The sequence below is a fragment of the Triticum dicoccoides genome, chromosome 1B, assembly GCF_002162155.2.
Source record: "Triticum dicoccoides isolate Atlit2015 ecotype Zavitan chromosome 1B, WEW_v2.0, whole genome shotgun sequence".
In the NCBI taxonomy this organism is placed as follows: Eukaryota; Viridiplantae; Streptophyta; class Magnoliopsida; order Poales; family Poaceae; genus Triticum; species Triticum dicoccoides.
Window position 1 is genome coordinate 642720550 of NC_041381.1, and position 11891 is coordinate 642732440.

Genomic DNA, 11891 nt, shown 5'->3' on the forward strand with positions numbered 1-11891 from the left:
GCTAGCCTATGGTATGATTGTTGTTCATCCTACGGACTAAAACCCTCCGGTTTATATAGACACCAGAGAGGGCTAGGGTTACATAGAGTCGGTTACAATGGGAGGAGATCTACATATCCGTATCGCCAAGCTTGCCTTCCACGCCAAGGAAAGTCCCATCCGGACACGGGACGAAGTCTTCAATCTTGTATCTTCATAGTCCGGGAATCTGGCCAAAGGTCTTAGTCTGGTCATCTGGACACCCCCTAATCCAGGACTCCCTAAGTGGCCGATTTTCTTGGCCAGATACCCGGCCGCCCACAATTTTTTAATATCCTTCTCCTGGACGGAGGAGGCCATCCACTTGCCTCCTTCTCCGGATCTGGATATTTTCGGAGAACCTTTGTTGGTGGGAAGATGAATGCTTGGGCGCTAGGGCTCGGGCGAAAGGAAAGGGACGAGCAGAAGGAGAAGAGGGTGTGGGTAGAAAGGAACAGGCCTTTCCCCTTTATAGAGGCGATGAAACTTTGCGCCTCCCCGCTTGCCTAATGGGACCTGCTCGTTCCCCACTCACCGTGATTGGTGGTACGGTTGGGTTACCCACGCCCGTATTGAAGAGAACCCCGCGTTAAGGGGGCATGATCTCTTCTTTGATAAGACGTGCCAAGGAAACCGCCTCGCAATATGTGCGGGAGCTGGTTGTGAAAAACGGTTCGAATAATGACTGGACCATGGCATGCTGTCACATTGTAAAAAGTTGTCAGCAGATTAGATTTGTGAAATATTGTTCTCTCTATGGTGGTATGTGGAATTTTGTCTTGCAGAGCCGGACACAATTTAAGTGTTCGAAGATTACTTTATAGTATTCGGAGATGGAACCCGCCTTGCAATGCCGAAGACAATCTGCGCGCCGGACTCATCGTCATTGAAGCCTGGTTCAGGGGCTACTGAGGGAGTCCTGGATAAGGGGGTATCCGGACAGCCGGACTATATACTTTGGCCCGACTGTTGGACTATGAAGATACAAGATTGAAGACTCCGTCCCGTGTCCGGATGGGACTCTCCTTGGCGTGGAAGGCAAGCTTGGCGATCCGGATTATAGATCTCCTTCTCTGTAACCGACTCTGTGTAACCCTAGCCCCCTCTGGTGTCTATATAAACCGGAGGGTTTTAGTCCGTAGGACAACACAAATCATAATCATAGGCTAGCTCCTAGGGTTAGCCTCTACGATCCCGTGGTAGATCAACTCTTATAATACTCACATCATCAAGATCAATCAAGCAGGAAGTAGGGTATTACCTTCATTGAGAGGGCCCGAACCTGGGTAAACATTGTGTCCCCCGCCTCCTATTACCATTAGCCTTAGACGCACAGTTTGGGACCCCCTACCCGAGATCCGCCGGTTTTGACACCGACAGCCGCCTTCAGCTTCACAAGCACATCTTGCCCAAGATTGGCGCTTCTAGGACCTATAAAGTAAAGCATATGCAGTTAAATCGCCAGGCAAGTTTAGAATTGTGCGCTGGAATTGATTGAGATACTTAAAATTTCTTACCAAAGATGGCAGTGGTCATCTGTGAAATATGACGCTCTAAGCCAGACAGTTCTGCGGTAACCTCTTTTAAAGAAGTTTCAACAGACTCCGCTCTTTGCACTAAGATAGATTTTTCTTTGTCCCAGGCGTTCCTATCTGCAGCAAACCCGATTTTCAGTTTCTCTAATTCATCTAGGCTAAAATTGAATTTGGCTTCAGCCTTCTGAGTCTCTGATTCTTGATGTTTAAGCCTCTTCTTCAAATCAGCCAGTTGAGATTCAGCTTCAGTGGAGGCTTCCTGTGCAGGCAAAGTTAAAGCAATCACAAGCAGACATGTTAATACGCACAAGTCCCAAGCCCTTTGCAAGCAATAGCACTTGGCACTTGGGGGCTACTGTGTGTGGAAGTTCTTCTTTGTTTATGTATTTTATGAATCGGTTCAGCTTTGTCAAGCTAAGCCAGCCCATGAGGGCTAGGCTCTGGAATTCTTTCAAATAATGAGAATGAACCGGTTTAGCTTTGTCAAGCTAAGCCATCCCATGAGGGCTAGGACCTGGAACTAATCCAGGACTTTTATGATGGAAGGTTATCTCTGGAGAATATCAATGATTCTCTGATCACCTTGATTCCAAATATGTTGTCTCCTGAAGGACCTGAGGACTCTAGGCCCATTTCTCTAACAAACACATGTTTAAAGTTCCTTACAAAGCTCTTGGCAAACAGGCTACAAAAGGTCATTCTTCAGTGCATTCACAAGAACCAGTATGGAATTTTGAAGAGTAGAGCCATACAGGACTGCTTGGGTTGGGCTTTTGAGTACATTAGTGTAAGCAGACAAAGAGGCCTACCATCATTTTGAAGCTGGATTTTGCAAAAGCTTTTGACACTGTGGAGCATGATCTTATTTTCCAAATCCTCCAGCACAAAGGTTTTGATGCAAAGTGGATTGCTTGGATCAAAGAGATCCTATCCTCTGGATCATCTTCTGTGCTTCTCAATGGTGTACCTGGTAAATAGTTCAAATGCATATGTGGGGTCAGACAGGGTGACCCATTGTCCCCACTCTTGTTTGTTATAGTTGTTGATCTTCTTCAATCAGTAGTTAATGATATGTTGGCCAGGGGAGTTCTAAGTCTCCCAATCCCATCCCATGACACTGATTTTCCTATTATTCAGTATGTAGATGATACAATAATTATCCTCTCTGCAGTGGAGGATCAGTTAGTTGCTCTCAAAAACATGCTTCATATTTTTCACCAGTCAGGTCTGAAAGTGCTTTGCCAAGTCATCAATGGTGCCCCTCAGTATTGAGCCAGCTGAATCACGGAGGCTTTCAAACATTTTGGGTTGTAAGTTGGAGCAATTGCCTTTCACTTATCTGCATCTGCCTCTTGGAACTACAAGGCCTAGAATAATTGATTTAATGCCTTTGGTGGACAGCATTGAAAGAATGTTATCTGTTAGTTATGCCATGCTTAATCAAGGTTCCAGATTGTAATTTCTCACATCTATGCCCACTTCAATGCCCATATATTTTCTCTGTAGTTTGCATATTCCTCCTGGTATTATCAAGCAGTTGGATAGGATTTTAAGGCAATGCCTCTGGAGGGGAAATTCTGATGTCCCAAAGCAATCCTTAGTTGCCTGGGATCTAGTTTGCAGACCTAAGGAAAAAGGAGGTTTGGGTATTCTCAATTTAAATATTCAAAACCAAGGCCTTCTTCTCAAGCATATGCACAAATTTTCTAATAAAATGAATGTTCCATGGGTTCAGTTTATTTGGGATAGTTACTATGATGGAGTTGTGCCTCATGCAACAGTGCTCACTTGCTCCTTTTGGTGGAAGGATATCCTCAAGCTTGTTGACCATTACAGGTCAATTGCCTCAATGCACATCAATATGGGGGATTCTGCTCTCTTCTGGCTTGATGCTTGGCATGTGGGTGGCTCTTCTCGGCCTTTGAATCTCAGATTACCAAGACTTTTCTCCTTTGTTTTGGATGACAAAGTTTCTGTCAAGGACTTCATGTTGAACCAAGATCTGTTCTCGATGTTCCATTTACCAACATCACAGGAGGCAACATCTGAATTGGCAACTTTGGAAGGGTGGCTACTTCATCTTCAAAGAGATCCTTCCTTGCCTGGTGTCTGGATATGGCCTGGAAAGTCTGGACAATACTCAGCAGAGTTTTTATGACATCATACATACACACCTTCCAGTTGTCCAACCTTGTAAGTGGTTATGGCAGAGCAGATGCACTGTGAAAATCAAAGTTTTTGGCTGACTTCTTTTCTTTGACAGGCTTAACATGAAGGACATGTTGGTGAGAAGGCATTGGAGGTCACCTCTGGATGGTAATCTATGTGTCATCTGCAATGCTTATGTTTATGAAGATAGAGCTCACCTCTTCTTCCAATGTAACTTCAGTTGTAGGGTTTGGAACTACCCACAGATTGATTGGAGCCATGGCTCTAATATTCAGCAATGTGTTTCCCAAGCAAGACAGAGATTTGGCCACCCCTTCTTCTTTGAGGTCATGCTCACTACTGCCTCGAATATTTGGATCCTAAGGAATGGGAGAACCTTCAGAAGGGCATGGGCTACTTTTGCTGCATGGAGATGTAATTTTGTACATGATATTCTTCTATTGTCTCATAGGCTCAAAGATAGCAGTAAGCATAGGCTTGTAGATTGGGTTAATGCCCTCTTGTAAATGTAAGTTCTCTCTAACCTAGTTTAGCCTTCTAACCTTTAAGACCTTCCTTGTACAATTATGCTTTCTCTTATGATTTAATAAAGGACTGCGGGGGTTTTACCCTACAGTAAATATTTAAAAAATAACTAAGCCAGCCCATGAGGGCTAGGACATAGAAGTTTTCTATTTTATTAATGAGAATGAACCGGCTTAGCTTTGTCAAGATAAGCTGGTTCATGGGGGCTACGGCTTGAAGCTATTTAGTTTCTGGTAATTGAAGTCTTCACCATACTCTGTTAAATCTTTCCTATGGCTAAGACTTGGGGGCTGGAGGAATATATTAACAAAGGAAGTAGAAGTTTGAACCTCATACTTTTGGTGCATCTGTTTGACGATGCCCATCTCAAGTTCGTGACCAGCATGAACTTGGCTAAGATAGCCAGAGAGGAGTTCACCGACGCCCAGCTAAGAGTAGTTGGACAGATCAAATTTAACCTTCTGCCTTTCGACAAGTTCTTCCTTGGCAATGTGCTTGGCCAAGACCGTGGGATTCCCCGACTCTGTATAACTGGTGCCAGTGATAAGAACATATTCAGCCTCTTCAGCGGGCTTGGCAGGGCTCGGCGGTTTAGCTCCTGATGAGTCATCATAGGGTCCACAAGGGTCTCTGGCATTTCTGGTGGCACCTCTTCAGCTATGTTTTCAGCATTTTGATTTGAAGCTTCAGACTCTGGCGGTTGTTTCTTCGGCTCATGTGTCTTGGGGTCTTCAACCGGCTAGATTTTCCTGGCTTTCTTGCTTGGTTTAGCTTTACCACTAAAGAAATAGAAAGGTCAGTATGAGTACTTACAAAGTTAAAACAATGAAGGCTAAAATTACTACCCAGGGGCAGTCTTGAAAGCCGGCAGCTGAGTTCCGTTTGAGTCACCAGAAGAGGAATTTGAGGTTCCCTGTTAGTTTGAGTCAGAAGGATTAAGCGGACGGCGAATAATACCTGCCTTGGGATAAAAAGAGTTTAAATTTTGAGGCAACTCTTTCCGGCGCTTGCAAACTGGTGTATTGGGTAAGCTGGAGGATAACTCTCCGCCCCCATTGTTCTGGGTCTGGCGCCTGGTCTCATGTTGTTGTTGCTTCAGAAGAAAGTTTGGATTCAAGTAAACTAAAGGGTGTGAAAATCTTACTTTTCAAGTCACACGTTGAATTTTCTGTCTTGGCAAAGGCTCTGAGTCGGAGGGAATGATAGTTACCTCGTCATCATCCACCTGGTTGGCCTTCATATCATCCTGAGGGAGGTCAGCATCAATAAGATGCATAAAAAATGAGCCAGGGGAGTCAAGTTCTACCTCTGACTCATCATCCAGATAAAAGAGTTCTAAGACATTAGTTTTCTCCTTATTCTTTTTGGAGGCCTTGCTTTTGGCCCTGGGCTTTTTAGCTGCCTTCTTCTTTTCTTGATATTTCTTCTTCCAGAAGGTAGAGTCGGCCTGCGCATATCAAAGTGAAAATAAGGGATATGCAGTTTGTATAAACAGAAAAGTAAAGTGTGCATTGATCACTTGAAGGTGGAGGCGGTTAAGAACGTAGAAAGGGTTCAACCCTGTTTTGCTGCAGCTCTCTAAGGATTCTCCAAGCAGACTTTTTGTCATATCATTGATGCCCTTGTTATCCAAATGCACTGAGCTATGGCGTAATGGATCCTTGGTGTCACCAGTATATGTGGACATTAAGCCGGGTCGATGGCTCAGGGGTATAATCCTCCACGCGACCTAGCAATAGATTAGGTCGATGTTGGTCAGCCCATTAGCAAGCAAAGCCCTTACTTTGGAAAAGGTGGCTCTATACTTGGCCCGCTAAGCGGCCGTGAGCCGGCCTGGAAGGGGATGTCTTGGGCTAAGTCGGTCCTCGTGGAAACCCGACAGAGGGTTCTCATCAGATGGAGAAGTGTCTTGGCCATAAAACCAAGTTGGGTTCCTGTCCTTGGGATGACAGGGAAGTGTGGCTGTAGGAAAAAGTGCATCTCTTCGACGTTGGATGGAGATTCCGCCAAGTTCTAGGTTGGGACCGTCTATGAACTCATTCTGGGAGTTCAAATAGAAATACTCTCTGAAGAGTTCAATGCTGGATTCTTCTTGAAGATATACTTTGCAAAAAACTTGGAACTTGCAGATATTAGACACGGAATTTGGCCTGATGTCCTGAGGATGGAGCTAAAAGAAATGTAGTACATCACGGAAGAACTTTGACCCGGGCGGGGAGAAGCCCCGGTTTATATGATCAGCAAATATTAGGGTCTCATTATCCTTGGGTTGAGGTTTGAGTTCACCCGGCTCTGGAACCCGCTAGTGGATGATCTCTTTGGCAGCCATGATACCAGTCTCAACATACTCTGTAAGCATTTCCTCCGTCACAATGGAGGGAACCCAGTTGCAGGTAATGATAGTTTTAGTCATATTTGGCCTAAAAAGAAAATAACGGCAAATGATAAACCTCCCCCTGCCCCTATTTATAAGGAAGTGGATAGATGGCATGCGCGGGAATCGAGGAAGCCAAAAAATGATTATGTGGCTATGTGGATGCCTCGGTTTTCGGGAGGTCCATTAAGATAAAAGATCTATTAATATGTCCCAAGCTTTGTACGAAGTTAATGCACAATGAAGTCATGGCGGGTCAACACAGTTCTGAAATGTGACGTCATGGCGGGTTGCAATGAAATGGTAATGAATTGATAAGAAAAGATTCTTATAAGTCAAGTGATGAAGTTCGATGTGAACAAGTTCAAATCAACATGGGGCCTAATGTTGGGGATATAACTATTGGGTATGACCTGCCCAGGAGGGGCCGGTCATGCCACTAGTGACTTAATGATGAAGAGGCCTGATAAGGTCCAGAAGAGTTGAAGATGGTGGTTCATGAAGCAAGCCTGTTGGAGGCCCAAGACTCGGAGGCGACTGGAGGCCCAGAGGGATGAGCCGCCATGTGTTTAACTTGTTCCATAAGGCAAGTTTCCTTAGAAACCGAGTTGGTCACGTTGTGTGAACCGTCCGGGACTCTGTAAACCGCCAGGCCTCAATCTGTGTATATAAAGGTGAGACTCGGTGGCGGGTTAAACTGAAGAAACAATCGACCGAGTACTAGGTCAAGCGTATTCACTCCCTGGTAATCGAAACACAAGTAATATAATCGAAAGCAGGAGTAGGCTTTTACCTCATTGAGAGGGGCCAAACCAGGTAAAACTCTTTGTGTCCTTTGTCCCGTTTAACCCCTTTAAGCTAACCTAGCTGCGATGGCTGCACACCAAAGTCCTTTTGCTAGGGCATCTGCCGTGTTAATTCCACGACACCTATTTAGGGTTTCCTATTGACATCTACAGACATAGAGTTGATGATCTATAACCATAGTTACCAAATTGGAGAAGAGGTACTCTGGGATTGCTTCTAGCTATAATATGTTGGCAAATTAGTGCATTGGAAAGCAATTATATCTCCTCTGCCTATATTTGCAATGTTCTCTATCAAAGTGTCATTTACTATCACTAGCCATTTTGAAAAATATGGAGGATCTTTATTGTGGTATGGCAAGAATATCAACAAACAAGGAAAATGGATGGTTAAATAGGGCAATGTTTTCTTACCAAGATTGCTAGTGGATTAGGTATACTGGATCTAAGGTGGAAGAATAGAGCTTTGCTGATGAAAAAAGTGTTCAAAATTTCCTACCATCATAATACTCCCTAGGTGTAAATCATATGGAAAGCTTTACTATAACAATGGCTTTGTCCCCACGAACTCATCCAATGTGCGGTCATTCTGGTTGAAGGACTAGTTCAACCTTTTAAACAAGTTCAAACAATTAACTGCATGCAAAACTCGTAGTGGTGATGCATCATTGTTATGGAATGATCATTGGCATGATGATACTCTTCAAGGTAAATTCTCACAGCTTCATTATTTTGCCAAGAATAAAGATATTATTTTTGTTTGTGCAAAAAGTTATAGCAGATGACAATATATATGATATGTTCCACTTGCCTCATGTACTATTGCTCTTTAGCAATGTGAGGCATTGGCCGATATTCTCAATGTAGGTGATTTGAATGGTAGTGTTGATTTTGGAGCTTCTATGGTGTGGGGACAGATATTCCAACAACAATAGTTATAATGAAATCAATTGGAAATCCTCCTAATGCCCCTGCACCTTTTAGATGGATATAGAAATCATGTGGCCTTTCAATATAGAAATTCCATCATCCTCAATGGGGTTCCTGGTACGAAAATCACACGTAAGAGATGGGTCAAACAGGGAGACCCAGTCTCTCTATTGGTATGTGCTTTGGCTATTGAATTGCTTCAGATTGTGAATAATGAGGCATGTCATGATGATGAAGCAAAACTACCTATTGATTAATATTTTAGTCCGGAATATCCTATTGTCCAATATTCCGACCTACTTCAATCACACAATATCAAAGACATCTTGCATAGATTCTTTGAATCTACCGGTCTTATGGTTAATTACAACAAATCCTCTCTTGCTCCTATCAATATCTCTGATGATAGAGCTGCAGAAGTAGTTCAGCACCTAGGTTGCAAAAAAGAGAGTATGACATGCACCTATTTAGGATACTCACTGGTAGTGCTTTGATAAATTCAAGGAGCACACACATAGAAAATGTATAACAATAAACAAATTGTTTAGTTCAAAGACAATAGAATTTAGAGAACAGTAGCAATCTTGTAGAGATTAATGTTCATATATAAGATGAGCTATTACATAGAAGATATAATTAAGGTGATGCATATCATCACATACAGAGATCATTTTGCAAAAGCCCGCTCTTGGCAGAAATATCATTGGAAACTGAATTGGAAGACAAATGTTCATTAGCTATATGGCTAACCAAGGATGGGCATGCTAAATTTTGCGGGACTTAGTTTCCCTCTCAAAAATATCAACTATGATAGCAGGACAGGATCTTTTGAGTTTAGCATACCCTTCACTTGCCACAACATTGTCTATTCTATCTGGAGAAGTGATAAACTCAAGGCAAGCATTTTTGAGTTGGTTGCAGTGATAACGGTCGGCTAGAGCTAAAGTAGTAGTGACGTTTTGAACATTAAGATTCTTGCAAAGGATGCTCTCACATATCACCTTCATCCTCTCCATGGCATACCTATCTGCGGCCATGACCAAGTGCTTGACCATTTCTTCACCATCATCTCCATAAAGATGTCCCATGGAAGGTAACGAATCCGTGTAGATGAAGTGAAGCAATGCACTGAAAATAGCAGGTTGTATACCTTCTATGTTCATGGTTCACCTTGTCCTGTCGCCCATCGGCCCAAAGAGAACCGCTTTGAAGACCGGTGACCGCATTGCAAGCACAATCTTGTGTGCACGGAAACTCTCCCCTCTAACCTTGAATGTGACATCCGTTTCCTCCCCCGCCTTAAGTAATTCTACGAGATTATTAGATAGGTCTGAGGGAGGCACTTGGATGTCAATGGAAGTCGCCGTTACTGCCACCTTGGATTCTGCCAGAACTGTGATAGAGCATTCAATCGCAAGGTTGTCATCCCGCAGGTACACTGATGGTTGCAGGAAGTCTTTGCCTACATAGGTTGGCGGATGAGAGCGAAACACTATCGGCATATTTTTGGAGAGCAACACCAATGGCGGCAGCTTGTTGGCTTGATCGGCTAACCTAACCTCGAAGTACGCCCTCACCTCGGAGTTGGTGCTCGCAAAATCTAGGGCAATAGACGCATAGTCCCCATTTTCCATCTCCATCTCCCCGTCGGGGTAGTACTCAATGCGCCAAAAGTATCCGCCGACATCAAAGGCAGCGGACGACAAGTACCTGCCAACGCCGAGGCCCCTTTGAAGGCTATAGCCAGCAATCTTGAAAGTGTGTGTTCCTCGGGCCACAGAAGGGGTGCACAATGATGTTGACGCCCTCATTCTAGTCCTTTGTGGCTCCTCCGAGATTGGAGTTTGTGCAAAGAAATTCATGGGGGTGGTTTCGGGATGGGGAGAACTGATCTCAAGCCATCAAAGTAGGGGAGGTAGGCGCTAATTGGCTGGGGAGGGGTTGATGGTGATGTTAGGGCGCACGGGGAAGGGGGTACGGTGGCACTACTAGTGAGGGAAAGGACGCATGGCTATGGTGTATGCCTACCGTGGCCCAACCCTACCCCTATTTAGGGCTCTCGGGTACTAACGGTCGATTCACAATTAAAACACGCTTTATCTATGAGTTAATGTTATGTGTTATCCCGAAATGCGCTATAGCTTTCAATCAATGTCATCCCAAAATAAACTTTACACCCAATGGCCAGACGACCGAAATGTGCCTTAGTCTCAACTTTTAGATTCAAGGTCACACACGCCTTAGCCATGAATCAATGTATGTGTTATCCAAAAACACGCTTTAGACACCAATCAATGTTATCCAAAAATGAAGTTTACTCCAAATGGTCAGATTCTTGGTCAAAACACGCTTTAGCCATGAATTAATGTTATGTGTTATCCAAAACCGCGTTTTATCTGTGAATCAATGTTATCCCAAAATGCACTTTAGTCCCACCGGTCAAATTCTCGATCAAAACACGCTTTAGTCCCAACGGTCATTTTTGTGGCCTAAACGTGCTTTACCATTGTCTAAAAAGTGGTGGTTATGTGTCAAACAAAGCAAGACTGGTGGTTTACTGATAATCTAACCTTGTGGTTGTTTCTTGTAATTCACTCGCGTGAATTTGGAGTTAGTGGTCATTTGCGAGCAAGGATAAGTTTCCAAAGTTTCCCAATAGTGTATTCTAAGTGGGAAATACGATAATGGTGTCACTTCTTATATGCAAAGATAGAAAAATTCGCGTGGGTTGTTGGATCTCGAATGGATGGCCTGGATTGTGCTTGAGAGTTTCTCTACTTGCCAATTTGAGAGTTACTCTTAGGATGTAACAATAGAGAAATTGTACATGGGCCGATAGATCTTCGATGGATGGTCCAGATTGGCGAAGTGAGAGCTAGTAGGAGGCTAAAAACCCAGAAAATTTAAAGCCACCGGTTTAATATAACATAGTTTTTTTTTTGAATGGTCACTTGGGATCAAGTTCCCACCTGAATATTCATTGTTGCCTATGGGGATTTGAAGCCTCTACAAGATAGGTTCCAACACTAAAAAAAAGATGCATCTGTGATGATATGGCTTTGTCATATTAGATCGTGTTTTCTGTCATCCATGTACATCAATGACATTTTTATGACAGAAGCAAGATAGTCATACATCTGCTGTCGGGGATGTGTTCCATGAGAATAATCCATTTGTTGGGCCGACTCAGGGGATCCTCGTCAACACTGAGACATAGGAGTCAACATGCACATCCACAATCGAACAAAGCTGCTCTGTCGGCGAGCCAAACTACGTGCGGCACCTAGCTACGACTGGTCCCGCCGTTCACTGCACCACCTCATGCAGTGCCAGCGACCTTCTCGCACGACGAACGTGAACCGGAGAGCCGAGGCCTCCGCCGCTACGAGGGATCATGCATCGGGAAGGGGTCAAGGAGCTCCTAACCGGCGCTCTCAGTGTTGGTCTAGCTTACTGGCGCTCGAAGGTGATGCTGTCGGGGCGGCCCAGTAAAACATCAATCGGCCGCATGAGACATGAAGTACGCTCGCGGAT

At 44.0% G+C, this 11891-nt stretch overlaps 1 pseudogene; it reads right to left on the minus strand.

Annotated features, from left to right (window-relative positions):
- Positions 1–9121: 9121 nt before the first annotated feature.
- On the minus strand, positions 9122–10168 carry LOC119310814 (annotated as a pseudogene).
- Between the last annotated feature and the right edge of the window lie 1723 nt (positions 10169–11891).